Below are 13,899 nucleotides of genomic sequence, written 5' to 3'. Positions count from 1 at the left end.
AGTCCTGGTGAAAAACAGAGTCTTCAGTGTGCCACTGTTTTTGAAAAAATAGTTTTCTGACAAGGCTTCCTTTGGTAAGGAGTGTCAAACATCAGGGGAGATGAGGAGGTAATGAATGGCTGATGTGTCCGATGGGTCTGTGTGTGTGATGTGATCCTCCTTGCTTAAAAACACACTCACAGGTGGGACCCACCTGCAAAGATTGTGCTCATTAGAGCTCTCCAGCTGGAAGGGCAAAGACTGTGGCTCACATGGCTGGCATTCATGTATTTTCTAATCTGCATTTAGAGGGTTCCCCACTCCTTTCAGATGCCTGACTGTCCTTGGCAGCTGAGTCAGACGTGCTCTTAATCCCAAATTTCAGCCAAGGCTGAACCTTGTGTACCAAGGCATGGAGGTCTTGAGCTAGAGATGTCTTCCCTCCCAGGACAGTCTGCCCTGTTTGTCTCATTTAGGACATGATGAAAATATAATTTATTTATTCTAATCTGTTTAACATTGGCCATACAGCCACTGCCCTTCAGATATCTGGTTTGTGTTTGTGATATTTTTTTTCTTCCCCCTGAAAACTGAGCTCTTTGTATCAGTTGGAATGGCTGCAGAAGAGCAAGGAATTTGCCTTTGCATGAAGCTTTCAAAGTAATTATTTATGATTCTAAGATGATTGGATATGTTTCAGTGTCAGCACTGGGTATGCATTTTTAAGAATGCTATTGAGACTTTCATACAAAAAATCCACTATATATGTTCCTAGGATATTATTTTATTTGATTAAAGAAAGTATTGACTGCAGTGCTATTGAATAAACTCTCATTTAATCTTTCAAAACATCTACAGCACTTTCTTCCTTCCAGGACAGGCAGAATTTAAATGAGCACCAAGCAAATAAGGGGACAGGAACATTTTTTTGACGTTACACCCCTTTTGCTTTAACTGGGACTAGTTAGGCTGAATACATAATCACAAGCTCAGAAGCTTAATTTTTTGTTGAAGGGAGCTTCTGTAGCAAGAGTTTGAGGAGTGACAGTGTGATTGATGTCAAGTTAGCCTGAAGTTGCGCTGGCCTTGAGCTTGTTCTGTGCAATAATGTGAACCAACCTCAGTGAAAAATCAACAGCCGCAGTCTTGGGCTAGCAGAGCTTCTGGATTATGACAACAAAGAGACCTTGAGTTTTTATCCTTTGAGAGTTAAATGTAAAACTTAAAAGAAGAACTTTGTGGTCCGTGTTTTGATGGGGTCAGTATGGCTTTAGACACTTTCAACAAAATGGGTGCTGACATTCCTTGTTATCTAGTTTTCTGGCAGACATGAAAAAATTTAGTTCATAAACCAAAAAGATTAATGAAAAGGGAAGAAATCTATTTTAGATTTTAATAATGGTTTCTATGCTATTAATTTTATTTATTGTAATTTTATAATTAATTAAGTTTTAAATTTTAGCATTGTTGCCCATAGATATGTTTCATTAGGTGGGCAAAAGAGCTTCTCCTTGGCTTCAGGCAATAGTTCAGAATTGATTTCTGGGCTATGTGTCTGATCAGTTGTATTTTTATATGTAGAACACTGTGCTAAAATGAGGAAGGATTTACAGCAAGGGTTGAGGTTGTGGTGATCTCTTGGAGAGTTCATTAGGTCAAGCAAATTCTCTATCTAATGCTATAAATCAAGCTAGATCAAGTATACAGAATACATACAAGCACATTTCTGGCTTGGAAACAAAGCAGAAACATTGTATAAACAATTCACCTATAAGTTTACTCAAATTTTTGTTGGTTTTGTTGCTTTTGGTATTTGAAACTGGAACAATAATGGGATTTTCTTCTTTATAATAATCTGGAAACAAAATAAAGACACGTTTGTCCCAAAGAGGTCCTTTTTACTACATAGCACTCTTCCAAGATGGTTTCCATTCTTGCCTCACTTCTATGAAGTCCTCTTTTAAAAGCTGCTGGGAAATAGACTTTGGATGCATTTTCCCAGTTGTGAATAATCTGTTCCTGTGGTATGGATGTGATTTGGATAAAAGACATTATGAGGGAGAGCAGATTTTGTACCTTGCATGGCGCTTCAGGCTCCGTGCCTGACATAGGAATGCTGTTCTAGGCAGCAGAAGTGTTCAGAAGTGGGTAGGGACACATTGATGCAATCAGTAGTTCATAGTCTCCTTTCCCAACTAGAATTGCTTATTTCCTGAAAGATCTACTAGTGCTGTACTTGAATTGTTTAATTTGTGCAATAGATTTTTTTTTCCTTCTTGGTACATCTCCTGTACTGAGTCTGTGCTGAAATGGGAAGGAATGGTCTTATTTCTTCTGACTGTCTAATCTAATTAATCTGTTTTATTTATTCTGTAATTAGACTATGCAGGGTTTTTTTTTAAGTCGTGAAGTGGAAGATAGGAGTGCTGAACATCTGTGTTTGTTCCTGTGGAGTCTGTCTGGTTGAATAAAGGGCATCCTCCAGTGTCATCCTCGTCACTTGAAAAAGGTGTTTGAAGTTCACCTTTTTGGATAAGTTTCAACCAAAGGCAGGGAAAACCTGCTGGTAAAAGAAGCATCAAACGCCTTGCAGGCCTTTTGAAAGAGTTAGATCTCTCTCTGATCTCACTGGTTTCAGTCAGGCTATTTCCTTTCAGGAAGGGAGACAAAATCTTGTGATTTCAATGGGGATCAATTGGGCAAGCTTTGGTCCTTGTCCCTACACTTCATGGCATCCCATGCCTTTTGATGGCTGTCACTTTGGTGATTTTTTTTTTTTCTTCAGTATCTGTGCCATGTCCCTCATATCTTTCTCTCAAAGTTGTGTCTTCCTTCTTGATTTTTTCCCCTGATTTTGCAACATCTGTGAGGTTAGTTTTGGCATGTTTTGTTCCTTTGCACCTCATGTAATCCCGGTCAATTTTCTTGTAGTCACTGAATGTGCCAATTTATGGGTTTTTTTGCATTTTTTTCAATTGCATTTCATTTGCTCCTATCTCCTTTCCAGAGTGTTTGCAAGTCTTTCTTTTCTGTTTCACAAGATTTTGTTTCCCTTCCCGAAAGGAAATGAAATTTCCTTTATTAGGTCTTTAAGCATCTTGTCTTTGAGGATTAATCTGTACTCTTAATTGTCCATTCCTGGTGGTTTTTGTTTCTCCAAGTATACGAATTCTGCCTTAATAACTGTGGAAGTCATTGCACTGGCATAAAAACACTTGTTATTCTACTTATAACATTCTTTGCTTAAAAGCCTTCCCTTCAAAACCTTTCAGCCAGTCCTTAATTGGGGTGGTGGGGGGTGAGAAGCATGAATAGAGCCACAGCACTTGGTAAAGCATTTCTTCTCAAGTTCTCTGGGCTCCTGAAGGAAGGGAAGTGTCACCCTGTCACCTTTTTACTGAAATCTCAAGTTATTGGGGTGTTGATTCCCAGGCAGTTTGCACTGGAAGGGCATCTAACATCTGCACTTGCCAAGTGTCCTGTTGGCTTTGATGAGACTTTGTGTGCATGGGGAAGCAGTGTGCATTTGTATGTGAGTGTCATCATGATGGAAGTGAAGTGCCACAGAGATGAGTAATGGAGAAGGGCTGAGTTGAGAGAGCTGGGACTGTTCAGCTTTTAGAGGAGAAGACTTGGGGAATCTTATCCATATGTATAAATAGCTCAAGGGAGGGTACAAGGAAGATGGGAGTGAGGCTCTTTTCATTGGTGCCCAGTGACAGGAACAGAAGCACAGATGAAACAGAGGAAGTTCTGTGTGAACATCAGGAAAATACTCTTGCTGTGAGGGTGTTGAGTGCTGGCACAGGCTGCCCAGAGAGGTTGTGCAGCCTTGTTGTTGGAGATCTTTAAAAGCTGTCTGATACAATTCTGGACAACCTGCTCTGAGTGCCCCTGCTTGAACCAGACAGTTGGATCAGATGTCCTCTAGGGCTCCCTTCCAACCTCAACCAGCCTGAGATTCTGTGAAATTCAGTTTTAATACAGGGCATCATGTGGGCAATGACCTGATCTGAGATGGAGGTTTAATTTTTCATCTGCCTTGTCTCATCCAGTGCTATGTACAGTTACTTCATTCTTTTGTACTGTATAGTCCCACTAATGATGCCTTTTGCTGTTCTACTAATGGGGTTCTTTTGATTTTTTTTTTTTAATTTAGTAAGTTTAATAAAAATCTTTTCAATTTCTGTATGCATGAGATTTTGGGGAGAGCTCTGCTTTCTTTTAAAGCTATAAATGAAAAAGTAGTTTCTGTGGTTATACAAAAAAACCCAGAAGTATAACTTCCTTAAAAACCAAAATAGTAAGCAAGACAGAGATTCTAATGCTCTGTGTTTTATGAAAATATTTTGATTTTTAGAAAGGTGATTTTAAATTTTTCTTTTCAGTTTCTTGTACTTTGTCTTTCAATCAACTTCCCCACCTCCCCCATCCCCCCAGTATTGGATTTATACATTATATATTCTGGATGTGTAGAATTTATGTACATGTTTTTTGAGTCTCAAGTCCATGAAGTGCTCCTATCTGATCCAGTGTTTAACAGGATGAAGTGCTCATATCTGATCCAGTGTTTAATAGGATTCAGATTATGCAAAGAAGCTGATAATGCTGTCCTGTTCTAATGAAGTGCTTGAGTATGGGACTAAGTGGAAACATGCTGTGTGTGATGTTCAGAAGTGCCCATGAGAGAAAGGAGCTTAAATCCCATTGAGAATGAAGAACATCATCCCACCAGCTTTAGAATGTGATGTCTCCCCTTGCTCTGCTCCTGCTGCCATTGGTGGGTGTTGTCATTCTGGCAACTTCAGGAGCCAAGCTGTGGTTTCGTGCACCATCCTTTACTGTCCCTCTCAAAGCCATGGCAAGAAAGAGTTTTTTCCCTTGTATTTTGTAAAAGATGTGCAACTTCTGACACACAGGCCTTGTTTTGCAGGTCCCCAGTGTGCTGGCTGCAGAGAGGCCACCTTGTCAACTGGGATCACATCAAGTGCTCTGAGCTCCTGTTCCTCCATCAGGTACGTGAGCAGTTGTGATCTATTTATTGATTTGAAATAACTTTCTGAGTAGATAATTACATTTCAACTGCAGGCCTCAGTGGATGGCTTTGTAGAGAGCAGAAATGACAATCTGCAGAAAGTAGTACAGTTGATATAATGGATCAGACTGGTACCAGGAGATGCTGCTTACTGCTAATGTGGGTTGTGTTTCCTTCTTTCCCCTGGGGTGTGGTGCCCTGGAAAGGCATTGTAGTGAGCCCTTTGTGTTAGGGGACTGAAGTGGGAATTGAATTATTAGCCCAGGATCCTCTGTTTTTTCTTACTGGCAAACTAACTTCATATGATGTGGCTGTTGTTTACCTGAATACTGATCACAACTGTATTCCTTCATATTCAGATCACTTTTTTTCTTGTTTGATTTATGACAAATGCTGATATATTATGAGAATTCGCTGTTCAAGAAAAAAAATTTGAAATAATAAATAAAATAAAACAAACAGTCATGCATGAAATCTGCCAATCTTCATTCTTTCCCCCAAATTTGAATTTTTTTGCACAGCATTTGTATTTTGAATAGGAAAAAAAAAACAGGTCCAGTCCTTGAAATCATGTTATAAAAACAGTGAAGGTGTAGAAGAACGCACTGTGGGAAGGAAAGGGACAGATAAACAGATTAAAAAAAGAGGTGCTGCAGCACCTGACAGAGTTGCTGTACCTATATAGTTGATCACCCAGCAACAAATGGCTGAGAGGCTGAGATATATTTGGGATAATCTCACAGAGTGCAGCTCCTGAAGGAGGCAGAAAGGAAGATGATGATGCATTGGTGTTTATGTTCAGTCCCTTTGAAAGCCCTGTAGGGAAAAATATTTCTGAATCTTCTGGAAGACTAAAGCTGGAAATAAAACACTGTAATAACTTCCAAGTGGATATATCTGAAGTGGTGAAGCTTTTCAATAGAGGCTCAGTCTTTTCCCTTTATTTTATTTGAATACTTCCTATTTTGGATTCCTTTAAACAGTTACAGGTGACAGAGTGACCAGTCCCAACCTGAGGAAAGTCAGATTTTGTCAGAAACCCAGAAAGAAAAGTAATTTCTGGCTTTCAGTTTACAAGAAAGTACAGGTGATAGCAAATAGCAAGAACTCAGTGTTTGCAAGCTGCTGACAACACTCAGAGGAACAATCACCATGACACGGTGTCTCTTTTCACTGGGAATTGCAGGTGTTTATTTAAGTCCATGTAAGCATGTGGACTTCTGCAGCACAGGTAAATTGAGATTTGATCAAAGTCCATAGTGTGAAGTGGAATTGAAGTTCACTGATATTGATTGATATCAACTTTTGACTTGGTTAATCTCACACCCTAAAAAGGGTGGTGTCTCTTAGGAATTTTTGCGTTGCTTGATTTTCAGTAATTTTCCTTCTGCTCCTATGTCTCTAGGTCTTGGATTGCTTTGGTTTTATGGTGTTTGGGGGTTGTTTGTTTCTTTGTTTTGGTTGTGTGGGTTTTCCCCCCACTTTTTTTTAATGTATTTTCTTTGTTTCTGATGTGTACCTTTGAATCTATAACTTCCATGTTAAGTTACTAGTGGAATTAAGATCTGTTCTATATTGTTAACCTTACCCTGTGTCAATCAAATTGAATGAATAAAATTTCAGTGATTTATGCTAGAAAATAACTCTTTTTGTTACTTTTTCTCCCTTCATTTTGTCTGTGAAAACTAAAGTACCTGTTGTTACACGGGCCCCTCAAAAGGGCTTTTCTGTCTATGTAGGTTTTGCAATTAAATGGAACAGGTAGTGTAGTTGTTGGTAGTGTGGCCATAATTTACCCACTAATATAATCTTTAATTGGACTAGGGTTTTTTGTTTTATTTATTACTGTGTCAAAACTTGAACAACTTTGCTTTCAACTCTCAAACTGAATTACAGATTTAGGCCAAGGAGATGCAGCAAGCATAAACCTTCAGCAGTTGGACTGACCCAATTTTATGCATTGTTAGTGATTTTGTTGATTTAGTATTGTTATATATTTAACTCGGCAGAGCTTCCAGGCAAGGTTTGAAGAAGAGTGGGAGGTTTCTTTGTTTTCTTTGTTACTGTAAATATTCACACAGGATGACTGTATGATTTGGAGGATGCAACTCTTAAGACCATGTTTACTTGCCCATCCTTACAGCATTGTGCACAGCAGTGCTGTATAAAGTGTGCAGGAAAAAAAAAATTCTGTTGCTCTGCAGAAATTTCTTAGATTGAGTCTTTAAGGGTGTCTTTACAGAGTAAGGAGAAACACTTATTTCTGGTGAAGGAGAAACACTTATTTCTGTGTAGGGCTTTTTGGGTAAACGTGGTGAATGAGTGCTGGGGGCATCTCTTTGGGCTGACAGTGAATGTGTTTGATTATGCACGTAGTAAGTGTTTGTGCTTCATACAAAAGAACTGTGAGTCTCCCAGGTAGCATTTCACCATGGAAGTCAGGTAGTGTGAATTGTTATCTCAGTGTGCTGTCACTGGGAGGTGAGATTTAACCAGAATAGTCACTTCTGCTGTGCAGACAAGGAGATGACCTTGAGGAGAAGTGGCACACTGTGGTGTTCCTTTCCTGACACAAAGAGGGGGGAAAGGCTGCCTGTGTCAGTGTAGTACTTCCACACAGACAAGGAGTTTAGACCAGAAGCTGTCAGGTTGTAGATTCTGAGGGATTTAAAAGGATCTTTGTGCCAGGAAGAGGCTTTCTACCTGCATGCCTGATGTTAGGAATGGAGTTGTTGTGGAGAGGAATAGTGTTTCGCTTTCCCTGCCAGCGTTGGTTTTTCTTTAGCTCTTCCTGCTTCTCGTCTCACTGCTGACAAGGAGGCTGGTTTGCCATACTAAACACCTTAGGGTTGACAAGATGGAGAAAACCTACAGGCTCCTTTGACAGCAGTAATCAATAAGAAGTGAAAAAATCTCACTCTGAGAAGCCCTTTTCCAGCTGTAAATGGCAATGGAAGTCCTGAAGGTGAAACTCTGATTTTTAGCCCAAATTGTGAACGCAAAGGACCAGGAATCTGGAACCAGGGAAAATATTTGCAAATCAAGAGTTTCTTGCTGCTTATCTGTGTGCACTTCAACCAAGGGGAGAGCTGCATTGTGTGAGACAAATGCCTCAAAAATGCCTTCCTGAGCCCATGAGCTGGGGCTTTGCTTATTGCATCCCCCAGCACTTAGACTCATAGAATTCTAAGGTTGGAAAAGACCTTTATGATCATGTAGTCCAACCATTACCCTGGCACCACCATGTTCACCACTAAACCATGTCACTTGGGTGCCTCATCCACACAATTTTGGGACTTCCAGGGATGATCATTACAGCACTTTCCTAGGCAGCCTATTCCAATGCCTGGCCACCCTTTAAGTGAAGAAGTTTTTCCTAATACCTAATCTAAACCTGTCCTGGTGCAACTTCAGGCCATTTCCTCTCATCCTGTCACTTGTTACCTACCACTCCCCACCACCTCTGTGCCCAGCCATACGGTCAGGTTTTTACCCAGTGAGCAATGCACCCACCCAAAGCCATGAGCAGCCAGCTTCTCCAGGACAATGCTGTGGGAAACAGTGTCAAAGGCTCTACTAAACTCCATGTAGACACATCCACAGCCTTTCCATCATCCACTAATCAGATCACCTTGTTGTAGAAGGAGATCAGGTTGTTCAAGCAGCCTAGCAGCTGCTTTTCAGAAACCCATCCTGGCTGGGCCTGGTTGTCCAGTATGTGCCACATGCTGGCACTCAAGACAATCTGCTCCATGACCTTCCCTGGCACCTGGGTCAGGCTGACAGGTCTGTCCTTCCCCAAATCCTCCTTCTGACCTTTCTCTAGGTGGGCATTCCAGTTGTTGACTGCAGTCAGCTGGGAGCCCCCAGTTCACCAGGACAGCTGACAAATGGTTGGAAGTGGCTTGGCAAACTCTTCCAGCAGCTCCCTCAGTGCCCTTGGGTGGATCCTATCAGGGCCTATAGCCTTGTGTATGTCTAGATGTGTAGCAGGTCACTGAGCTGTTCTCCTGAATTATGAGGGCTTCATTCTGCTCCCCATCTCTGCCTTCCAGCTTAGGGAACTGGGCACCCTGAGGATAACTGGTATTATGAAAGACTTGCTGCAAGGGCTTTTATTATCATGCTGCAAACCTCTCCAAAGTTCCCACTTGCCTTATGAGAGATGGTGAATTTCTCCAATTCTCTTCAGAGCCATTGGAAAATGAGGAAAACTTAATCAGAACTAGGCAGAAGGAAGGATCAGAATTAGATTTTTAACCTAGCAGGTCTAGTTTATTTTTAAATATAAGTAAGTTATTTCTATGGAAGAAAAAAGTTTTTTTCCTTCCAAATAGATGTAATTGTGAGCAAGTCACATTGAAAATGTCAATAACAACTAGTAATTACAAATGGGGATAGAAAGAAATTCCCAGAGCACCTGGTTAATAAAAAAATAGAGGCTGAAGAGTGCTGTATTTTTCATGCTGTATTATAGTGATAATGGCAAGTCATTCAGAGAGCACAATAGGAAAAGTTAGGTTTAGCTGATATATTCCAGTTTTGTGACACTGAGTAATTGTTAATATGGGCTCTTACTGTCGTCTTTGTTTTGCAGGAAGCAATGCAAGCAAATAAATATGTCTGTATCCCATATTGCTGTTTTACTCACAACTTCAGCTGCTTATTTGGTTGATAGGGAGTTTTTATTCCCCTTTATGTTAGCTGTGCTGCAGCTAGGGAATTTGGTGGTTATAAAAACAGAGCTCTTGCAGCACACTCTGTGCTGAATACATCTCAATGCTTTGTGAAGCATGCAATAATCTCACGCTGCAGATATGGGACAGGGAAAGCAGCTTGTCCCCATGGTCACTTGGCTGGTAGGAGAACTGGGATAAGGATCCCTGGCCTTGAGTCTCAGCACAGGGCTCGCTCTGTCTGGCCATGCAGCCTCTGCTTTGGCTTTCTCATAGAACTGTTAGTGGTATCATTCCTCCGAAGGATGTGGGGAAGGTTTTAGATATTAAGCAGGTATCTTCCTGTCAGCACTAAATTAATTTTAAAGGGGAGATACAAAAATAGCACATCCTTTTGTATTAGATATCATATGTCCTCTAGAATCATCTTTGCCAAATGCTATTAATGGCTACTCAAGAGATACATTCTATTATCTTGACTAGCTTATTTCTAAAGTAGTTTGACATTTTATTTGTCTGGCTTATCTGTTGTTGTAGGGAGATATTGGTTTATTACCCTTTAGAAGGCTGAAATGTTAACCAGGAAATATGGGAGCGCCTTTCATTACTTTTTTACTGTGAAATATGAGCTCTCAGACTGGAGTGTCAGCTCTGCAGTGAAGGAGAATTCTGGCCCTGTGCTCAAGATTTGACTACAACTTCCCAGACCCTCTGTGGGAAGCTGCTTCCCACAGAAGCTGTGGGAATTCTTCAGTCCTACAAAGCAGTTTTAAGCCCTGCATACCTTACCTCTCAAATGGGAGATGGAGGTTGAGCTTTTTCTTCCTCTGGCACTGCCAAGATCCCAGTGTCTGCAGTCAGGGTGAACAAGCACTGCAGGAAGGGAGCTGGAGTGAAGTTGGGTACCTGCTCCCAGAGCAGACCTCCTAGCTGTGAACAGTAGGACAGATGTAATTTAAAATATTCACTGGTGTTGCTGCTGGATGTCTACTGTTGGCAGTGTGAACTATAATGGTACTGTAGTATGTTAACAAAAAACCCTTTTACCTGGAGGAATTAGACCCATTTCATATGGTCTTCTTTCAAACTGGACTTCTTTCTTTCTCAGCTAGTCCAGACACTCTTGACAGCAGCTGAAAGCTCTTAAATTTCATGGCTTTGGGTGATTTTGTGGCTCTTCTGGTGTCCAGTCCTCTCTGCTTCACAATTTCCTGATTCCATCTTCTTGTGTGCACACTCCATTTGGGAAGGCAAGACAAATATTTGATTTTATTATGATCTTTGGGAGACACTGTGAATAGGAGGGATTTATTGAGAGGCTAGGAGGAAGCTTGGAGTCTTATAAGCAGGGAAAACCAGTTGAGATGGATTTGAAGTCTTCTGTGTGTGAGAGCACTATTTTACTTTGCATTACCCTTTTGAGTCAGAGAAGATAAAAAGCATCTGGTTAATAGAAGCCTGGATGAAGATGTGTGCTGCTGCACTTGTTTTTGGAATCTCCTAAGTCCTGGGCTTGGCACGTAAAAAATCTGTCCTTTCATGAAGGCGCTTTCCTCATATTAGAGAAACCTGTAAGGTAAATGAAACAAGTAAGTAGAGCAGGCATGCATTATTAAGCAAGTTTTGTGTCAGTGGGTGAATACCCACATTTTTAAAAAGAGTCTAAAACTAGAGCCTGCGAAAGTAAATTCCTTTGTCTGAACAATACTTCTAAGAAAGCTTTTGCTTTTTGAGGATAAAATGATAGAAAATTTCAGGCCTTCTTACAGTAAAGATAATTGCACTCTTGCTTATTTTAATTACATTGTTTTAAGTAGGTCACCCACATGCTTAAACTTGTGCAAAATTTAGGAAAGCTTAGCAACCTGGCATATGGGCCGATTCAGGGGACTTTCTTCTACAGTGCCTGTATTGCTCCAGCATTTTAGCATGGACTGCCTGCAGTCAGAGAGAACATCTACTTGTACTTGTTTTTTTAATCTAGACTGGTGTTAGCACTTCTTTTCTGGGTCAACTGATTTCATTACAGACATGTTCTTTGCAGTCAGCTGTCTTGTAGCAGCAGTGATAAAAAGATAAAATCAGGCTTCTGAAAGCAATGGTGACAAGATTGGCTCAGAGTGGGTCTAGAGACTAAAAACAGGAACAACTTCATGTGGTCAGAGATGGTACTGAATATTTGCTTTCTGATTTAGGGTGTCTTTAATGACCACAGAAGAATGAGGCAAAAGTTACCAACTCTGTCCCTGATTTCTTAAATGCGTGGCTTTGTTTTCCAGGTACTTAGGATGCTGTATGTCCCTTTGGTACTGAAAAAGTCTGACCTTTGGTGTCATCTCACGAGCAGCAGAGCTCCAAGCACATTTCTAGCAGCTCCTCCCCTCTTCAGCTGCTTAAGTGGTGCACCAGAGCTCCTTGGAAAATTTGAGTAACGGGCTCTTTTGAAAATATTTGACTGCAAAGATACAATGTGGAGAGTACTAAAAGGAGCACTGGGTCTGAGCTGGGTTTGTAGTCACTAATACACAGAGTAGTGTAGCTACAAGCTGGTCTTTAAACTCCTTGGGGACCCCTGTAGTGGGATAGAATATAAGAGAATAGAGATAGTGTAGAAAGTCATCTTACCCCTAAGGAGCTGCAGCTGGGCCAATTATCAAAGATTAGGAGCAGGCCTGACTTTAACAGGCCACAGCTGTAACCAGTGAGATGAAGATGCTATAAAAGAGTGGGGTGGCTGGGTGAGAGGGGAACTGGAGTCAGTGGCTGCTTTGTGAAGGAGAAAGAGTCAGTGCTCTGAGGAGCTGCCCACGAGAAACACCCAGAAGGTATGAAACCTTTGTGATAAGGAGACAACAGTATGGAACCCCTGCAGTAAGATTACAACAACCCCTAAGATAAAAGGTCATAAAGTGATGCTAGTGGGTCTAAAACATTTGGAACTGCTAGGATTTCTGACATGATGGTATTGCAAGTGTTACCAAAGTGAGTTTAGTGGGATTGCAGTACACAGAATGTCTGTTTCAGAAAAAAATCTCTTACCTTTGCTTTTTACTCATCTTGTGTGTCTTCTGTGGTGAATTGTGCCACATTGCCAGTGTTACCACTGCTATTTTTTTTTCTGCTGAACTCCTCATGAATGGATGTGTAGTAAGGTCTGTGAGAGAATGCTTTGGATCAGCATTTGTTTGCTCTCTGCAGCTCTGCCAGTGTAACCTGGGGAGATTACCATGGTGGGGAGTCTTTCCTGGAGTTCAGGAAAAGGGAAGGAAAAAAAGCTCTGTGCTTTAAACAGAGAAGTTTGCACAAAGCACACTCTATGGTGGAAACAAATCAGGTGGAAAAACAAGTCATGCAAGATGGTTAGCAGTGCAACTAATTCTTCCTTTCTTCACTATGAAGCCCATCTTCTTTAAAAGAAAATGGCAGTTATTGGCAGTTTGAACTTCTTAGTGGTGTTCAAATTGATAGGGTTTTATAAGCATGAAATGTGATGTTTTCCTTCTGTTAGAATAGGAGATAAGCTCTTCTCCCCCTCAGTTTGACCAAGACTTCACCAGGCAGAGAGAAGAGGAAGCAAGATAGTAAGGAGGCAGAACCTCTCTTTTTATTCCTTGTATGTTGGGTGTAGTCTCACAGTGAGGGATTGGAGCCACATGAAAGCCCTGATCCACTGTCTTTTCAATTCAAAGACTTTCATCTATTTAAAGAGATTTGAAACAAACTTCAAACCTGTCTCCTTCAGTTAAGCCCAGGTCAACTTGGAAAAAAGAGATTGATATTATCCTGGAGCATACCCTCTCTTCTGCTTGCTTGGTGTTGAGTCCACTGTGTTACAGCTTTGAACATTAACTCCTTCCTGGTGTCATGAGAGATCTCCCTCTGGTTTCAGCCCACAGATTATTTTGGCTGATTGCTGGAGGTGGGAATGCTGTACTCTATAGCCCTGCCCATTCCTAGCTCTGTTTCTCCTCAATGCAGTGGATATTTTTCCTTTTCTGGTTTCTTCTTTAAGATCACAGGCTGTAGTGGAAGTAACCTAAGTAGCCAGTAAAGACTTGAAATGAAGTTGAAACAAAATGAACAAAGCTGTAGGGAAAGTGAATTGGATTGGAAAGTTTTCACTGTGTGATGAGCTAAATCCTAAGATCTGTCTGTTCCTGGACTTTTCCTCAAATAAGCTACTTTAAATTATTCTATAGATGTAATCCC

The 13,899-nt window shown here is 40.9% G+C and overlaps 1 protein-coding gene across 2 annotated transcripts in view; it reads left to right on the top strand.

Moving 5' to 3' along the window:
* TSPAN4 (tetraspanin 4) overlaps nucleotides 1-13,899 on the top strand; it is a 417,908-nt gene that overhangs the window by 141,873 nt on the left and 262,136 nt on the right. For both annotated transcript variants that reach the window (XM_077179946.1, XM_077179947.1), the window contains exon 3: nucleotides 4,913-4,994. The gene's annotated coding sequence lies outside the window, so the exon portion shown is untranslated. The remainder of the gene's footprint in view (nucleotides 1-4,912; nucleotides 4,995-13,899) is intronic.

The sequence above is a fragment of the Agelaius phoeniceus genome, chromosome 6 (assembly GCF_051311805.1).
Source record: "Agelaius phoeniceus isolate bAgePho1 chromosome 6, bAgePho1.hap1, whole genome shotgun sequence".
NCBI classification, from domain to species: domain Eukaryota; kingdom Metazoa; phylum Chordata; class Aves; order Passeriformes; family Icteridae; genus Agelaius; species Agelaius phoeniceus.
This window is presented reverse-complemented; position numbering and strand designations above follow the sequence as displayed.